The sequence below is a fragment of the Pongo pygmaeus genome, chromosome 3, assembly GCF_028885625.2.
Source record: "Pongo pygmaeus isolate AG05252 chromosome 3, NHGRI_mPonPyg2-v2.0_pri, whole genome shotgun sequence".
Taxonomy (NCBI): Eukaryota; Metazoa; Chordata; class Mammalia; order Primates; family Hominidae; genus Pongo; species Pongo pygmaeus.
The window spans coordinates 86,161,356-86,170,993 of record NC_072376.2 but is presented as its reverse complement, the minus strand read 5'-3'; the positions used below and the strand labels follow the sequence as shown (position 1 = coordinate 86,170,993).

The window sequence follows — 9,638 nt, the reverse complement described above, 5'->3', positions numbered from 1 at the left end:
GACAGCACATGTACCTGCGAGCACCAGTAGCTACGAGGACATTTTGGACACTGAGATTGCATTTATATGAACAGTCTTCATTCTAGTCCCTGCTTTGATTTCTTAAGGACTCACACTGCTCTATATGGTGTTGTGTATAGTTAAGTACATTTGGGTGGCAGTAGGGATACAGAAAATGTTCAATGTAAAAAAAAAATTAGGGAGTGAACCTTTTTATTAGATCCTTTATTTCTTTACAGAAGAATTCATAGCAGGTTGATTTTCTGTTTAGGCAACATTGGGAAGAGCTATTTCAATTTTATTTATTTAAAAAATGTTTATAAGGCACTTAATCCATGATGGCTCTTACAAATGTTGACTCATTTCTCATAACTACCTTGGGCTTAGCACAAAGAGGTTAAACAATCTGCAGGTGATGCTCTGCAACTAAATGCAGGCAGCCAGGTTGTATTGCCCTGTGTTTCGCTAGGGGCAAGGGCTCTTATGCCTTGAACTGGGCTGTGTAAGAGCTCTGCACTCTAGGCAGAGGCCATTCCTTTCTCCTCTCTTCTCTCTGTTTTACTCCATGTCTCAGAAAGGTCTGAAACTGACTTGGAGATTCACACTAAAACCCTCTAAAACCTAATGATGAATCAAAATAAATTCTCTAAAACTGTAGAAAAAGTGACAGAGGCATCAGGTTAAAAGGCTGAAATTCACGATCACAAAGCCACAATGCCTATGTTTCCAGAAAAAGCAGGTCCAGCATCAAATACCAGAAAGTCTGATAGTAAATGAAATGTGACTCTATGTGGGACCTGGTGTTCCTATTTCATCTGAATGGATATCTGCTGCTTCAGCGGGAAGAGTGCTTGCACACCAGGTACCCACTCCCCAGGGTCATGTGCTGTGCCGTGGAAAGACAGAGAACCAGAAATAGGCCATGAGGCTGCTGGACCCAGCAAGTCCCTCATGTCATAGATCAAATCTGTGACATATGGGAGTGACAGCCAGTGCCCAGCTTCAGAGTGATAGCCAATCTCATTATGTCATATGTCAAATCTGAACCTCTCCTACGGGGAGAAGGAGATCTCTAGGGAATTTCGGAAGTCCCAATATTTCAGAAGGAAGAAGGAAGTTATGCAGGACAGGAAAAAAAGAGGTCATGTTACAGCCTGGGCTTCCACTGAAACTAACACTGGATTCAACTTTTGACATTGGTGTTGCCACCAAATGGAAAACGTAAACAAGATATTCTATGTGTGATTAGAGAATATGCAACACAAGGAACAAGCAGAACATTCTTCTCTGGAATCTGACCTGATGGCTGCTGTATTTTTACAGGGAGCATTGATTTCAGATATATGTGAAATATGCCAAACCGAAAAGCAGAGACAGAAGAGACAGAGAGAGGTTAATCAGAGACAGAATATGATATCTAGAAGATAGCCAGCTAAGCAAAATCTAGCCTTCCTAGCCCTCCTTAATTCCTCTTAAATCCCCCATCCCAACTCTATTAACTAAGTAGTTATCACTCTCTTCTAAAGAGTTCGCGCCTCCCTTGTTGTGGTTCTCAGGGATCCGTCCCAGCTCTTAACTCTCCTCCCCGTCCCACGCACTGGGATCGCCCCATGCCCAAGGTCCTTCCCCGCAGGCGGTATTTCCAGCGAGGTGGACTCAATGCCCTTCCAGGGATTTGGGGCAGAAAGCGAATATCCCACAGTCCACGGGAGTTACTCTGGAAGGCGAGCCGGGGAGGCTGCACCAGTGGGTAACCAGCCACAGCCCACCACCCACCCCCACCCCCGGGGGCGGGGCCAGCCCTTTTCTTCAGTACTCGGGATCGACCTGGAGCTCAGAGAATTTCCCTGGCCAGGGGGTTCCAGACTTTTCAGCCCCAAACATGCAAAAAAAGGGTTCACCGATCTTGGGGAGCCACAGAACCTGGGCTGCAGGCACGTCCCTGCCAGCTCTCCCGCTCCTTGCACCGCCGCCCGACCCACCTTCTGAGCCCGATGGCCTGCGCCGCGCCCCCAGCTGCCCCCCGCGCTCCCCGGCTACTGCAGGCGGCGCTGCTGCTCCTGCTTCTGGTGGCCGCCGACCGGCGAGCGGCAGGTGGGTCCCGGCGCCCTGGGGTCCCCGGAGCGGGACACAGCTGGGTTGGCGCCCCGCGCCAACAGTCCCGCTGACCCAGCGAGTCTCTTCTTCCCTAGGAGTATCGGTGGCCAATGAACTGCGCTGCCAGTGCTTGCAGACCCTGCAGAGAATTCACCCCAAGAATATCTGAAGTGTGAACGTGAAGTCCCCTGGACCCCACTGCACCCAAACCGAAGTCATGTAAGTCCCTCCCCGGGCTGCCGCTGCCACTGCCCGGATCCCAGACCCTCCCGCTGCCCCAACGCTACCTGGAACCCGACCTCCTGCCTCACGGGATTCCCTTCCCTCTGCAGAGCTACACTCAAGAATGGGCAGAAAGTGTGTTTCAACCCCGCGTTACCCATGGTTCAGAAAATCATCGAAAAGATGCTGAACAGGTGAGTTATGTTTTCCATATAAACAGGCGACTGGGGCCATTGGTCAGAAATACTGGCATCAGCCCCCTAAAAATAAAATAAGGGAAACCCAGGGGTTAGCTGAAGGACTAGAAATTGTGATTATTATTTTCACAATTAAAGTTGCCGTTAAGGTTATTAATCTGCTCTGGTGCCAGAGGATATATCAGTATTTCAGTGTCCTCGGTTCCCAGACCTAACCCCTATTGAAATAAGTGATGGTAAATGTGTGTTTCTATAAGATTATGTGAATTTGGCTAATGATGCTAAAATGCCTCCTACCTATTTCAGGATGTTTATCTCACTCCCTCATGGGCATCAGACCTGAAAAGTGAACCCCCCTGATGTGGGGCATAGTGGAACTCTTAACTCTCCCTGGTGAAAAGTAGAGATTTTGCAGTCAGACCCTCATAAGTTGTTCATGTCTAGGCTCTACCTGTCAGTATCCTCAGTCTTAACAAAATCTGAAAACAATAATAGCTACTTCAAAAGGTTTGCTGTGAACCTTACGTGAGGTCATGCACGTAGATTTTTAACCTATTTATAACCCTTGTTTCACTTTTTGAAGCAAATAATACAGTTGTGACCACAGGTCCACTATTTCTAGTTAAATAGCATCCAGGAGCCTGGGGCTTTATTTTGCTACACAGAACAACTCTCGTACAAGTAATAACCACTTAGTGTGGGCTAGGAGGAACAATCACGTTTGAAAACCCTAGAAGGTAAGGATCTAAGGCAGGAAAAAGGGTCTGTGGGGTCAGTTTCTTGAGTACCTACTAACAGCATTTTTTCCTCACAGTGGCAACACCAACTGATCTAGAGGGAAGGAGGAAGCATATCCACTACAATTTCTAAAAGAGGTCTATTCTTAGAGGAATCAAAGTGAAAGAAGAAAAATAATTAGCTCCTGGGCACACTTGGACTGTGTTTAATGTGTTTAACTGTTTCTTATGAAGGTACTTCTAATTGTTTATATATGTATGTACGTATTTTTCAAAGCTTGTCTATTAAGGTTCTTTCTGATATTGAAAGATATGAATGTGTTTGGTAATTCACTGTACTGTTATTTTGAAAGGTATTTTTGTGTTAAACCAAAGTTCAGTCCTTACTGTCATCTAACTTGAAGATGATGGATTTTACATGTTCTCCATTCATTAAATGTTGGGGAAGAGATCACATCATGCCAGACATTGTGATAGCAGCTAAAAATAAATAGTGGGGATCCAAGCTAATAGTCAGATCACTGTTAAGATAAAGGCATGTATGTCCCATCTACTTTTGTAACTGTTTAGAAGAATGTCAGTTGCTATTTATCAAAACTTTCAACATTTCTGATGCTGAAGCCTTAAAAACTACAATGTTCTAATTATCCTTTGGATATTTTATGTCTTCCTTGTGAGGCATGATGCTTTGTTTTGTATTAATTATGTAATGTTCCTCTATGATTTGGAATAATAAAATTTATTTATTGATGTATTTTAACAAAAGAAAACCCTGAAAATAAAACCTTTCTGAAAATATGCCTTGTTTTGTTTCATATTTCTCAATCGTTTGTTTTTCTTGAGTACTCAAGATGGTAGGACTTTATAACAGACCATGGCTCAGGCCCACTGGACAGCTGCCACTAGGCAGCACTTCTCTTGTTTCTCTCTTGTTCAAGAAGGCATATTTGATGCCTTTTCAAAGGCAGATCCCCACCTTTAAAATACATGTTTTACATAAAATATCCATCTAGTTTCACTATAACCAACCTATTATTCAATTTTACATCTTTAAGTTTTTTCAAATTTTAATAGATATTTTTAAAAGAGCTCTTATTCAAATTAAGCTGTTAATGATTTTTCAATTACACATTTTTTTCTTAATAAAGCTGGGAGCCACCTTATAGTAAAGTGGATTCTTCTTTAGAACTCAAACAATTTGTGCAATGGAAAAAAAAAAGCAGAAAAAGTGAGTGCCTGAGTACTTCACTTTTGTAAAAGTCTAGTTGAGAAACGTTTCATTTTCCAATCTTAATGGAGAGGTAATAATTACTGAATTGAATGCAGATCCAGTTCTTCACAGGTGTGATAATGGTTTAAATGTTTTCTAAGCCTATAAATTTGAATTCAAATTGCCCCAGAATGGCAGGAGGGTACCTAGCCTCCACATTAGGAACAAAGGCTGTCATCTCATGTTAGGGAAAGATCTGAGCCATCTGGGAAAGAACACCTTCCAAATCCAAAAAGGAGACAAGTTGGTGGAGGAGGGGAGAGCAAGGTTGTGTGTGTGTGTGTGTGTGTGTGTGTGTGCGTGCGCGTCTGTGTGTGTGTGTGCACGTTTCTGATTCAGCACATGTTCCTGGACTCCTGAGCCCTAGTTTATTGCCTGCAGCAGAGGGAAGGGGCCTAGATTGGTAGCCTGACACCTGGGAGCAAGTGCAGACTTGTCCTAAGCAGCTGGGTAACTGTAGGCAGGAAACAATTACAGACTCTGTTTCCAACCCTGAAAAGTGAGTATAATAGTCTCTACGTAACCCCAATGTTATAAGCTCAGAATTCAAAAGATAAGATGGAAAAACAATTTTTAAATTGTACAGCAATAAACAAATGCAAACCATTCTGGAAACTCTGTAAATGCCATTACCAACTTCTTATCCTTGACTCCGGGATGTATGTTTTAGGCTATAGGAAACAAAACTTCCTTGGATTCCTCAGTGTTCTTGTGAAAAGTCTTTTTCTTTTCTCAGACCATGAGAATTAAATCTGTAGTCATTTTTCTAGTTAGTGGCTGGATCCAAAAGAATAATAAAATATCTCTAATCTCCCCCAGGAAAGCCCAAAGGTTACATCCAGGACTTGGTCCCTAGGTTAAGCCCTAAGGTGCTGGGGAGAGTGGAATGCCATCTTCCTAACTATTTACATATCAAAAGAGATGAAGCCCACAGAACCTAAAGACATCAGTAGGGCACACAAAGTGAAGACCAGAGGGCTCTTAGGTTCCAGGGGAAAGGTATTTATACCCCGAAGGGTTGGAGTTAGGGCTCTAGCTCATTGTGTTTCCATGAAGACCCTTTTAGGAGGGTAGTGGGACAACTTCTTCCTTCTCCTTTACAAGCAGAAGGAATCATCTTTTCCTGTCCTTACCCCAGGGAGTGTGTGTCCCAGTGTGTGAGACAATAGATGTGACTTTCACTGCATCACCTCAGGGGTGAGGCCCAAGGCAAGCAGGAAGCTGGACACACTTAATGAGAGATATTTAGTAGGAAATCTGCCTGGGATCCAGAATCCCCTCTGTGTAAATTTTAAATTTTAAAATGTGGTTAAAAACCAAACATAGACTTCATTAATGGTGTATGGAAAGAAGAAAGAAGATGCATTCAGTTCATATGGTGATTAAAAACATAGGCTGTGAATAATTAGATGGATCAGGCAATAGAGTCCAGTTGTAACACCTCTTGTGTGATCTTGAGGTTAAGTTTCCTGATTAAACTTTATTTTCTCATTGTATTAAAAATGCTACACCTTTTTGTAGTTGTAAACTTATGCATTATAATTATTTATGCAAAGAGCTAAGCAGTGCCTGAGAGTTGGTAGTGGCTTTGGAATTTCTGGAACAAAGAAGGAGCAGTTTGATTGAAGATGGGGGCAGTGTATTAGTTTCCTAATGCTGCTGGAACAAATTACCACAAATTTAGTACCTAAAAACAATATAACTTTATTATCTTACTGTTTGGGAGACCAGGAGACAAAAATCAGTTTCACTGAGCTAAAGTCAGTGTCCATAGGCTGGTTTGTTCTGGAGACCCTAGGGGAAAATGTGTTTCTTTGACCTTTCCAGCTTCCGAAGGCTATCTGCATTCCTTGCCTTATGGCTCCCTTCCTGCATCTCCCTGCATCTCCAATGCTTAGCTTCTTCACATCTTTCTTTCTGTCCCTTTGTTCTGTCACATTGCCTTCTGTCTAACTCTGACTCCTCCTGCATCTTTTCTATAACAACATTGTGATGATATCTGGCCCACTCAGGATAATCGGGGATAAAATTCTCATCTCAAGATTTTTAATTTCATCATTTCTGCAAAGTCCTTTTTACAATATAAGGTGATGTACTTACTGGTTCTAGGGATTCGGACAATGACATCTTTAGGGGGCCATTTTTCAACCTACCACAGGGTTTTGAAAGTCAGTGTTCGAAGCACATCTTGTAGGCTAAAAAGACAGGTACATATTATAGAAAAGAAGTCTGAAATTGTAGGAGGAACCAAATGGTACCAGCTCTGGCTAGTTTTCAATAAATGCAACTATTGTTAATGTTTCTGAATTAAAGAAAAGAAGACTTAGGTATTTTCTCCACACTGGAGAGCTTCAAACTAAACCAAAAAAGATTCATTACATAACTGGAGGGAAGGCATGAATGACCAGAAGAACAAGAGGAAGGTCTGGGTGGAAAACTTTGAGAGGGTCCCTGGATCAATGTTTATCTTTGGTATGCTAGCCCACTCTCATTTATATCAATGTGTTATTGGAGCAAGTAGTAATAGCAAGAGTGAGTACTACATTAAATTTTCTGTGAAAATTTGGAGTGCAAGCATACCTCCATTTGGGACATCAAGGTAGCGGGTGGCAGATAGGATTATTTGAGGGAATGGTCACCAGATGATGAGGGCAGAAAACAGATGTTCTCTGTATTCAAAGATCAGTCTTAGAACAGTGTGACACAGCATGACATGTGACTTTGAGAGGCAAACAACAATCTCAGCAGTACCTGAGAATTTTGGGGCAAATAAACTACAAGAGAAAAAGAGGAATGATGGATGACCCCACTCTGTTATTATGATTCCTTATTTGAGAATTATCCTGAAATCTCCTGTTAGAGATTTCCAGAAACAGGTGGGATGTGAGAGATAGAGAGATGGAGCTTCTGCAATAGCAGGATTGAGCAATGTTTCCTCTGCTGGAATATCAAAGTTATAAGACAGTTCATTTGTACTAGATTTCCCATAAAGACCGAGACAAAGGCTTATGTGGCTATACCAATTCTAAGTCCACAAGCCCACATCTGGGGCCTTATCTTTAGCTGAGTGTATGGTATCCCTGTGGAAATATTTTATCCTCTGCCTTAAGACTGATAGTGACAGGTGACTGGGTCATGCCTTTTGCTCTCAGTAGTCTCATGGGGAAACATATGATGATCTGGGGAGTGATAAACAGATCAAATGGACCTGGTCTCATAGCAGCAAGTCAGAGCACATAGAAGTCTGCTCTGTGGGCAAGAAACAAATACAAGTCCACCTAATCTACTCCCTGACAGAACTATCCAAATACAAAACAAGAAAGAGAATCAAGATTTTGAACATTAGTCCAGGAGTCTTGCAAAAAATGATGACATGAACCACCAGGCATAGTTTTCTTTGTGCATATTCTAGAACCACAGTTTCCTTCTGCTTCTCAGGATTCTTCTCTAACCCTTCACTATAACCACTGCGGTGTGGACCAGAGGAAAGTTATGGACATCATAGCCAAACATGCTTGGAATAAGCATGGAATAAGTGTGGAATAAAAATCTCTACCACATCTTGTGACCTTGCCAAATGACATACCTCTTCTGAGTTTGAATATCCTCATCTGTAAAATAAAAATAACCCTTGTTGGGTTGTTGTAAGGTTTCAAGTTAATTCACAAAAAGTATATAGAGTAGTATTGGTACAAAGCAATACTCTGCAAATGGTTATTACTAGTAGTTTATAGTGTCATGAAGGAAAATTTTTTAAAAATCTCAAGACCCCCAAACTCCTTATGCCAAAATGAAAGTTAAGCCTGGAAGCTGAGTCATGCAACACCTTCTTCCAAGTGAATAACTGCTACTAACATAATGCATTAGCCAGATCTCCACAGAAAGGTAAAAGGTCTCAGGTCTAAAACTAAAGTCTGTTTCAAGTCCACAGATTCCACACTGATGTAGATTACAAATTTATGTTCCCAGATGAAGAACAAAGACAAGAGGAGATTGATCTTTCCCCCACCTCCCCAGAGATGTTTGCATAATTGATTCTTCCTTTACTCTATTTTTTTTTTCAAACATTCCCCTTATCTTAAGTAAAATGTAGATTTACTGGGCACTAACTAAAGTCTCACAATAATGTAACCATTTGCCATACTGCCTACCTGCCCTTCTTCCTACATGCCTTCCCCCGTTTAAGGAAATGTATAAATAGTAAACCTCCTAAAAACGTCTTCAGATGTTTGTCACGTGTGTTTTTCCTGACCACACCTTGTTGCACCATTCTTGCATTATTATAAAGAAATATCAGAGACTGGGTAATTTATAAAGAAAAAACATTAAATTAGCTCACGATAGTGATGATTACACAAGAAGCCTGACGCTGGCATCTACTTTTGGTGAGGAAGCCTCAGGAGGCTTACAATCATGGTAGAAGGCAAAGGGGGACCCAACATACCTCATGGTGAGAGTGGGAGCAAGAAAGAGAGCAAGCGAGAAGATACCACACACTTTTAAACAGCAAAATCTCAGGACAATTCACTCACTTTTGTGAGAAAGGCACCAAGCCATGAAGAATCTACCCCAATGACCTAAATGACTCCCAGCAGGCCCCACCTCCAACACTGGGGATTGCATTTCAACATGAGATCTGGGGGGACAAGTATCCAAACTATTAACATATCAGTGTCCTAAAGCTGGCTTCATAAATCTTGATTGATTGAGATATTTGCCTCAGTCACTCATTTTGGTTATCAGTACCTGTCAGAATAAGTAATTATTTTGAGAAGCGAGATACAAGGTAGTTCTAATGGAGTATTTAATGTGATTTAAAAATTTGTATTGTCCTTAGAGCAGGTGGAAGATCATGGTTAAGCAGTAAGTTATTTGAAACAAACCTGAGAATCTGATAATCTTGGAATTTAAAGAGTCTAGAATTCATTACAAATTAAATCTATTAAATCTATTATCAATCCGGCATTGGGTCAACATTCTCAAAATAGATACCTGTATTTGAAAACCTAATCACAATCTTTTTGACAAATTCAACAATAACTGCCAGTAACTCCTAAATTAGCCCTTGGATGCCGCCAAAGAAGCATCATTAAAGTCTCTCTTCTCCCTGCTGTT

The 9,638-nt window shown here is 41.5% G+C and overlaps 1 pseudogene; it reads left to right on the top strand.

Moving 5' to 3' along the window:
- Window positions 1–1,994: 1,994 nt before the first annotated feature.
- Window positions 1,995–2,517, top strand: LOC129035416 (growth-regulated alpha protein-like; annotated as a pseudogene).
- The last annotated feature ends 7,121 nt before the right edge of the window (window positions 2,518–9,638 follow it).